Source organism: Notechis scutatus, chromosome 2 (genome assembly GCF_049901735.1).
Source record: "Notechis scutatus isolate UNSWTSFEM ecotype Mainland chromosome 2, rNotScu1.2, whole genome shotgun sequence".
Classification (NCBI taxonomy): domain Eukaryota; kingdom Metazoa; phylum Chordata; class Lepidosauria; order Squamata; family Elapidae; genus Notechis; species Notechis scutatus.
This window is the reverse complement of record NC_142010.1, coordinates 182,371,676-182,379,861: the sequence shown is the minus strand read 5'-3', so window position 1 is coordinate 182,379,861 and position 8,186 is coordinate 182,371,676. Positions and strand designations below refer to the sequence as shown.

The 8,186-nt window shown below is 33.1% G+C and overlaps 1 protein-coding gene across 1 annotated transcript in view; it reads left to right on the top strand.

The window, feature by feature from the left end:
* The window catches only part of UGCG (UDP-glucose ceramide glucosyltransferase), a 46,291-nt gene that overhangs the window by 1,768 nt on the left and 36,337 nt on the right, over positions 1-8,186 (top strand). The window lies entirely within an intron of this gene.

Sequence of the window (8,186 nt, the reverse complement as noted above, 5' to 3'; positions counted from 1 at the left end):
ATATTCTTAAACTATGAAATAAATGCATAGAAATTAGTTAGCAACAGATTTCTTGGAAGGTGTTAATAATTGGCAGTTGAGATATTTGGAATGTGTAAAAGAAGATGAAGACATTGAAAACGTATTGTGAAACAGTTTAAACTCTTATAAATATAATCCTAATTTCTTGCCAGGTATTGATTATAATGAATCACCTTTAGGCTTATGCAAAATGTTTGGAAATTAATGCAATGATTTCTTGATCGCACTGACATTTGGGGCCTTTGAACTGATTTTTGTATGGCTGTGTGACTTAAGTGTTTCAAACACTGATAATATTTTAACTTTTAAAAACAATAATGAATTTGAAATTAGTCTTCTGAAGACATTCTTGGCTCTTCTCCTTTAAGCAAGTTAATTAGCATTTATAACTTGACTGCTATATTACATCTAATTTCTCCAACTACATACCACATTTTTGTAGTGTAAAAAGCTAGTTAATCTCTTGAATACTGAAGATTTCTATGAAAGGAAAGAGGATTAACTAAAAAAAGATCTAACAATCATATTTAGAAGATGATTTTTTATTAACTGATATATACTTAGCAATTTGAATATTGATGTGGATAATTAAATTATTCACTGTATTGTTTGTCCTCCTTCAAGCACAATGTAACGTTTGAAGTTTCCACTGAATCCTATGTCTTTGTCTATGTAGCAACTTAGCACAAGGAAGCAGGTAGTGTTAACATGATAGGAGGAACCATTCTGCAATGCAGAAAATTAAGAACATTAAATCTGTATTTGCCTGAATTTCAGTCAGGATTCTATAACATGGAGATTTTAGGATTTATTATCTAAATAATGGTGCAATGATTTTGACTATATTTGTTTTAAGTCTGCAAAGAAGAAATTTATATACAGTGTTTCAGGAGACAATACATATTCTAATACCTAAGGAGCAGAGCAAAAAATGTAACTAGTATATAGCACAAATAGCTTTAGTATACTATGTAGCATAGTAACTTCTAGAGGTTTATCTACTGTATAAAGAATAAGTATTGTTTTTGCAGAGGCAATTGGCTGAAATAAGTATACCATTAAAATTAATATGTTGATTTTAAAAACATGTTTTGAATACATTTTTACAAATTTATATAATGAGTCTATTAGGAAATAGTATTTTGAGTTAAAAGAGATTTACACACTTGCATTATTTATCTGTATTTCATCACTTGCAGCCATTTGAAGTCTTTTGATTTTACAAAAAGAAAGTAATGCATGGAATGGATTGATTTATTTTTAGATAGCATAGTATTACAAGTAGCTTAGTTCTAGACTTTAAGCCCAATTTGACCATCATATCACATATATAGCATATCTAATTGAAAATAAATGTGACTTCTTCTCTGCTGGAATGTAATGTGATAAAATATATTTACCTTGCACTGGCTTAGTTGAAGGACATAATTAAAACAAATCTGTGGTAAGGCAAGATAACTACAAAGGGAATTCAGTTTTAGGGCATTTATTCACACACCCTCAGTCAAAGTGGCTACACTCCTACATCCATTACATACTTCCCATCTTTGCATGCATACTAACTAGCAAGGCTCAGTGCATTTGGAAACCAGAGACCAACAGCACACACCTTCCTCAATAGATTATCCTTGGTCCCCAAACTGATTTAATTGATTATTAATGTAGGTATGGATGATTGTAAGAAAGAGATTTTCTTTCAGTATTCCTGTAGCCTGTTTAAAATAAAAGTAGATGTTACACTGGAGCAGCTTGAGGGTGAATGAACGAATCTTGTTTAATTTTTAGCATTCAGGCTCTATTTCTATTCAGTAGTCTGAACAGCTCCCTCACAATAGGGGAGATATATAGATATCTGTTATCTTTTCCATTATATGAAACAAAACAGCCAGAGGTACTTTCTTTGAAAAGAAGATAGCTAGCTTGGGGAAACAGTGTTCCCTTATAGTGTTCTGTTTAAGATTTTATTTATGTAGCAATATTCGAGAGAAGTGTAGGGCAGTTACTGTTGATAAAATGGAGATTTGTAAATGCATTTCTATGTATTTCTAATGTAATTTATTTCTTGCATTTTTCTTAACTATGCTATAAAGTAGAGAATGACAAAACAGTTTTGAAGTACAACCTCAGGAAAATAATTGCTCCCACTTAATATGTAACTTGGATGCTAATACTTTATAACAGGTATTTAATAGTTACTTAAAGGCTCTTGGTGACTATGCAGATAAATTGATTCTAATTATTGTTTTTCCTATCTTCTGCTTCCCACAACCTTACCATTCATGTGTGTTTCTTTTAGTCCATCATTTGCTTGTATTCCATGGTCAGATATGTGAGTTTCTGTTTGTTGATCATAATTTCAAGATAGCAGTCATACATTACAATATTTCACCCAGAAATATAGAATGGTTCTCCTTGCAATCCAAGTTACTCTTATCAATCACTTTCAAATCCATCATTATCATTTGCAGATATCTTTATTTCCTGATATTTCTTGTTCTCCAATATTTCACAACTATATGTTACAGTGAAAAATCTATTGGTTTAACTATTCTGATGTTTGTTATCATAGAAATATCCTCATTCTTCAATGATCTCGTCTGTGTTTATAATTGCCACCTTCCTAGGTGTGCCGTACCCACTTATTTGCCATCAACTGTATATGCTCACTAAGCATACTGGTTGAATAAGATGTGCCTTTTTAATACTGAACATTAACCAAGATTTTTTAGTTTCCTTTTTATTTAAATGATTTATATTTTACAAGTTTTCTTAATTTTCAGTTAATAAAAGAACAGCTGCATATCTCTCAGTGTTTTACTATCATTTTAATTTTAGATGTGCCCTTTTCTAGTACTACTATTGTTATATTTCCCCTCTAAGTTTAAACAGATATGGGGAAAAATATTCTGAAGTACTCTTTCCAATTCTGAGCTATTGTATTTCTTTGATCTTGAAGTAGTGTAAGGGACAAGTATTGTAAAGGTTCATCAGAAGAATAATCAGGTGTTTTTGCACACCTATTTTCCTTAATATACTTCACTTTCAGATAAGCAAAAGTTTTGTTACAGACATTGAAAAAAGATAAACTTTTTAAAAAATTTCTGTTCTCTCCATGATCCATTGATCTGACCTTGTGTCCCTTTTCCTAAACTTGCCTGTTCTCTGGCATTTTCTCTCCCCATATATGGCTTTATTTGTAAGATCTTAAAGTTACACATTGTGTGCATGTTAAATTAACGCAGTGGTTCAATAATTTGCTTATTCTCTTGCCTCCCTGCCTTCTTTTTCTCTAGGTCCCACTGCCATTGTCCATATATATCATATATCATATACCATATACCATATATATCCATATATCAGGTTTATACCCACATGTTCCTAGTGAAGACATTCATGGCAGTTTATAACACAAGAATAAATATCATTAAGCAACAGTATCAGTTCAAACAGCAGCAATAAAAGAATATTTCCAAGCTTATTTGACGATATGGGACTGTTAGCACAAAGAAACTCTTTTCTTCCAGTTTTAAACAGTTCAGTTAATAGTTTAGGGACTGGATGCTTCCATATTTGATAACTGGTTTATTGACTCAAACATCTCTTCCTAGTGGAGTTGATTCCTGAATATAACTTCTTTATAAACGTTTCTGTCATTCTACATTCTTTGTTGTAACAAGTTTCAGTATTGTATTTCCATGTATTTTTAATCTTATTTAATATATAACCCTATTAGAGCATTTTTTGTGATTACTCCTGACTATTTTTGCCCTAGCTGAACACTTGTGATTTTTTTTTTAAATCTCTTTATTTTTTCCTTTATTTGTTGATATCCCTGATTGAACTATTTTTCACTGTTCTTTTTTGCCTGATGTTGGAAGTTGGACAGGGTTTCCTCAGTATATAGACTACCTAACTGAAATAACTCAAGGTAATGTACATTGGTTTTAAAAAACCCATTAAACTAAAGTAAACAGTAAAGACTGATATATAATCATAACAGACAGTTGGGGAATATTTCTCAAGACTTTAATCTTCAGTCTTTCCTTGGCCATTGTGATAGATTTTTCAGAAAACTACTTGAATATTTTCCTCTTTGAAATTTTGAGATTTTTTCTGGTTTTGTTTTTGCAGAATCTTGTATCTCTTCTCATAGCTTCTTTATTTGCCTAACTACAGTGTACAGAATTGATCCTTTCATTGCTCTCTTTTATTCTAGCTATACAGGAAATCCTGAATCACAAATAAGCCAAAAATTTCTAAGCACAATAGTTGTTTTGCCTATTTTATGACCTTTCTTGCCACAGTTGTTAAATGAATCACTGCAGTTGCTCAGCTAGTTGCTAAGTAAATTTGGCTTCCCCATTGATTTTGCTTGGAAGGTTGCAAAAGGTGATCACATGACCCTGGGACACTGCAACCATAAATATATGCCAATTGCCTAGCGTCTGAGTTTTGGTCATGTGATCATGAGGCTGTTGCAACAGTTGTAAGTATGAAATATGGTCATAAGTCACTTTTTTCAGTACTGCTGTAACTTTGAACAGTCACTAAAGAAATGGTTGTAAGTTGAGGACTACCTGTATGTCCTCCAAATATTTCAGGCACACCTGCACTCTGGAAGTTTTAAAGTTTAACCTGTATATTTAACATCAATTATGATTGTATTGATTTATTTGTAACTTTTACTGTATGTATCCATGCATCTTATATCAAATTTAAGCAATGTTTAAGGAAAGGAAATAGGAGTGTGCCCACCCTATATGATCTGGGTAGATGGGTAGATATCCCTAGGGAGAAGTGGTCCCATAGATAACCTGGCCAATGATTACTGGTTTGTTTCACAATATTCAACTGAAAGTCCCCTAGCTGACTGGATTTCAGTTCTGCATTTTCTGCCATAGTGGCAGAATTTGATTTTGTTCTTATCATTCAGGGATGCCATTATGTAGACTCTAAAATTATGTTGCTTGAAGATGTTGTTCTATTAATCTGGCTCCTGTGTTATTTTGTTCATCTGATTTTTGTATAATTTCAGTTTCTTTATTTCTTCAATTTTTTCAATCCTGTTACTAGTGTTACAACTTTTATAGATGCCCCATTTGTCATAATTCTTTAATGTTTTATTCTTTGTGTATGTAATGGCTCTATCCAGACACTGGCATTATACAAATATTGCACAAGTATATGAATGGATCCTACAGACAAAAAAGATCTACAGACACTAATTTTAATAGATACAATCCTATTTGGTTAAAGCTAAGCACACAATTAGCAACATTCCTTTTGAGTATCATTACCATTCTATTCCCAACAGCTTGTTCACTGTTGCAAATCAATTTATTCTGGTTCAAACTGATTTTAATATTTCAGATTCAATTCACTGTTGCAGTTCCTACAAATAAATTCTAGCCATTTCACCTGCACCTAATAATATTTTTCTTCAAGTGACCAAGTATTCAGCCTCCAAGATCTTGATCTTTTTGTTACAGAAATTTTAAGTAGCTTGAAATAGAGCCTTTTTGACAAAGTCCTATTTACAGCAGATCCAAATAGTAGTTTATATGGAACTGTAAGCTGATGAGAATTACCTTCCCTTCAGTTTCTGCATCACAATCAGAAGATGTGTTAAATTCAGTCTAGATAGTTGGTAGCTCTTTTATTACTGTTTCTGTCTCTTATTTTTTCAACAGAAAAGATTTCTGTTTTCTGTGTCTTCTGATTTCTTGATAGTTGTAAGAAAACTTTAATTGGAAACTTTTAACTCATCATAATAAAAGGAATGGCACAACTTTTATGCCTACCCCTTCCTAACTCACTTTGCCTTTTTAGGGTTTATTATACAATTTTCATACTATTCTAAGAAAATTGTATTCTTTTATCTTCCTCTCTTGGACTTAATACAGGAAGGAAAGTGGGAATGCAGATATTGGATGACTCATTTAACTAACCAGACATTTCTTATCTAGTGTTTATTAGATCTGACAAAACATTGATCACCTTGTCATATGTGTCATCCCAATGTTAATCTTGATAATCAGTTTATACATGCATACAATCTCCAATCTTTGTTATTTTTACAAATAACGCAAGGCGGTGAACATATCCCACACCCTTTCTTCTTCCTATTTTCCCCACAATAACAATCTTGTGAGGTGAATTGGGATGAGAATGAATCCAGCCCAAAGTCACCCAGATGGATTTTATGGCTAAGGCGGGACTACAATTCACAATCTCCTGGTTTTTAGCCTTATGTCTTAACCACTAGACCATATTGGCTGTATATATTTGAAACTCTGCCTAGATACAACATTTTCTTAATACATATATACATGTACAATGTAAGAATATGTATCTAGGTAGTCCTTGACTTATGACTTACAATTGACCCCAAAGTTTCCATTGCGAACAAGGCAGTTGTTAAGTGAGTTTTGCCCCATTTTGCAACATTTTTGCCACAGTGGTTAAGTGAATTACTGTAGTTCAGTGAATCATGTGGTCATTAAGCAAATCTGGCTTCCTTCATTGAGTTTGCTTTTTGGAAGCTGTAGGGAAGGGTTACAAATGGTGGTCACTTGACCCTGGGACAGCACAACTCTCATAAATAGAAGCTAGTTAACAAGTGTCAAAGTTTTGATCGCGAGACTGTGGGGATGCTGTGAAAATCAGTCATGAGTCACTTTTTTCTGTGCCATTGTAACTTCAAACGGTCACTAAACAAAAGTTTGTAAATTGAGTACTCTCTATATATGAATGATCAGGAAAATTACCTTCTATACCTAAAGCTTGTTGGAAGAGTAAGTTCTTAATTGCTAAGAGAAACACAAGCAAAGTGGAAGTTCCCCATACCAGGTATTCCAGTATATGGAGACCACCATTGGGAATGCATGTCCCTGGGCTCTTTTCATTTTCTAACTCGGGGTTGGGGGAAGACTCTCACTAGCCTTTCTTAAGATGGTTATACAGGGCAGATTATTTCTGTTTGGGAGAAACAATAATGTGAGTATGTAGGCACCGAATTTTACAGGGTTTTGGAGATTAAAGCCAGCACTTTAAATTGGGCTTCAAAGCCTATATCCTATGCAGTCTCCATATTTCAGTTCTTCCATATATGTCTTAGAGTTAGAAGTAAAAAATTACCTATCAAGGTTTTTATTCCTAAACAGGTTGATTGATGCCTGGCATTTCTGGGATATATACTTCCTAGAACAAAGCTGCAAATAATGGAATACTGTACATCTGATTGGATGTTTCACTGAAAGTTGCTTAGCCAAAAAAAAAGTTCCATTTTGTAGTGAAAACTATGTTTCTACTAACCATTTCTACTATATACTCTGAGAACTATTACCGAGGGGATCTCTTCACTCTATTTCTCTCACACAAATCTGGACAGAGCTGCCTTTAATTTCTCGACAGCGCACCCCCTCCTTCCTGGGAATCCAGACTACTATGCAGTATTTCACCATACACAATAGTGATAGAAACTAAAAATGCCATCCAATCATTATTTCTTCTCCACTGATTGCAAAATTGAACACCATTTTATACTGAAGAAGAAATACTTCAGTTTTTGTGTATGGAGCAGCTAATTTATTTGCTTTAAAATATGGGAAATGTGTTTAAATTTCAATATAAACTTTTGATTTGGAAATTTTAAAGTCAAGATTAGCTTTTGTGTTTCTTTATACAAGTTTGCAGGTATATCATTTTCACAAACTTTTGTTCTTTGAAGTTCTTGTTGAATGGAAGAAGGCATTAAGGAACACCTTTCAAGGCCCTGCCCAAGCCCTAGAAGAAATAATAAAGTTGGTACTCTTTCTGTATCTATTTTGTATCTATTTTGGCCTCATATCTTCAAAAAATGAAGATTTAGTTCTTACCTTTTGGAAGGAGGCTTCATAGTATCTGAAGCAGAACAACTAGATTTATACCATATAGTTAGTATCCATCTTAACTCTTTTTTCCGTTGATTAGAATTTCATTTTTTAAAGTGCTAGTATGTTCACAGAAAAACAATGCCAATAAAGGTTATCTTAAGTTGGTACTGTGATGCTACAGTAATATCTTCAGAGGAAATGTGACTGACATTCTTCATCTCTTTTTGAAAATTGCCAGGATCAAGTCAAGGATTACAGAGGGAAAAAAATTGAGAAAAATCCCTTCCTACT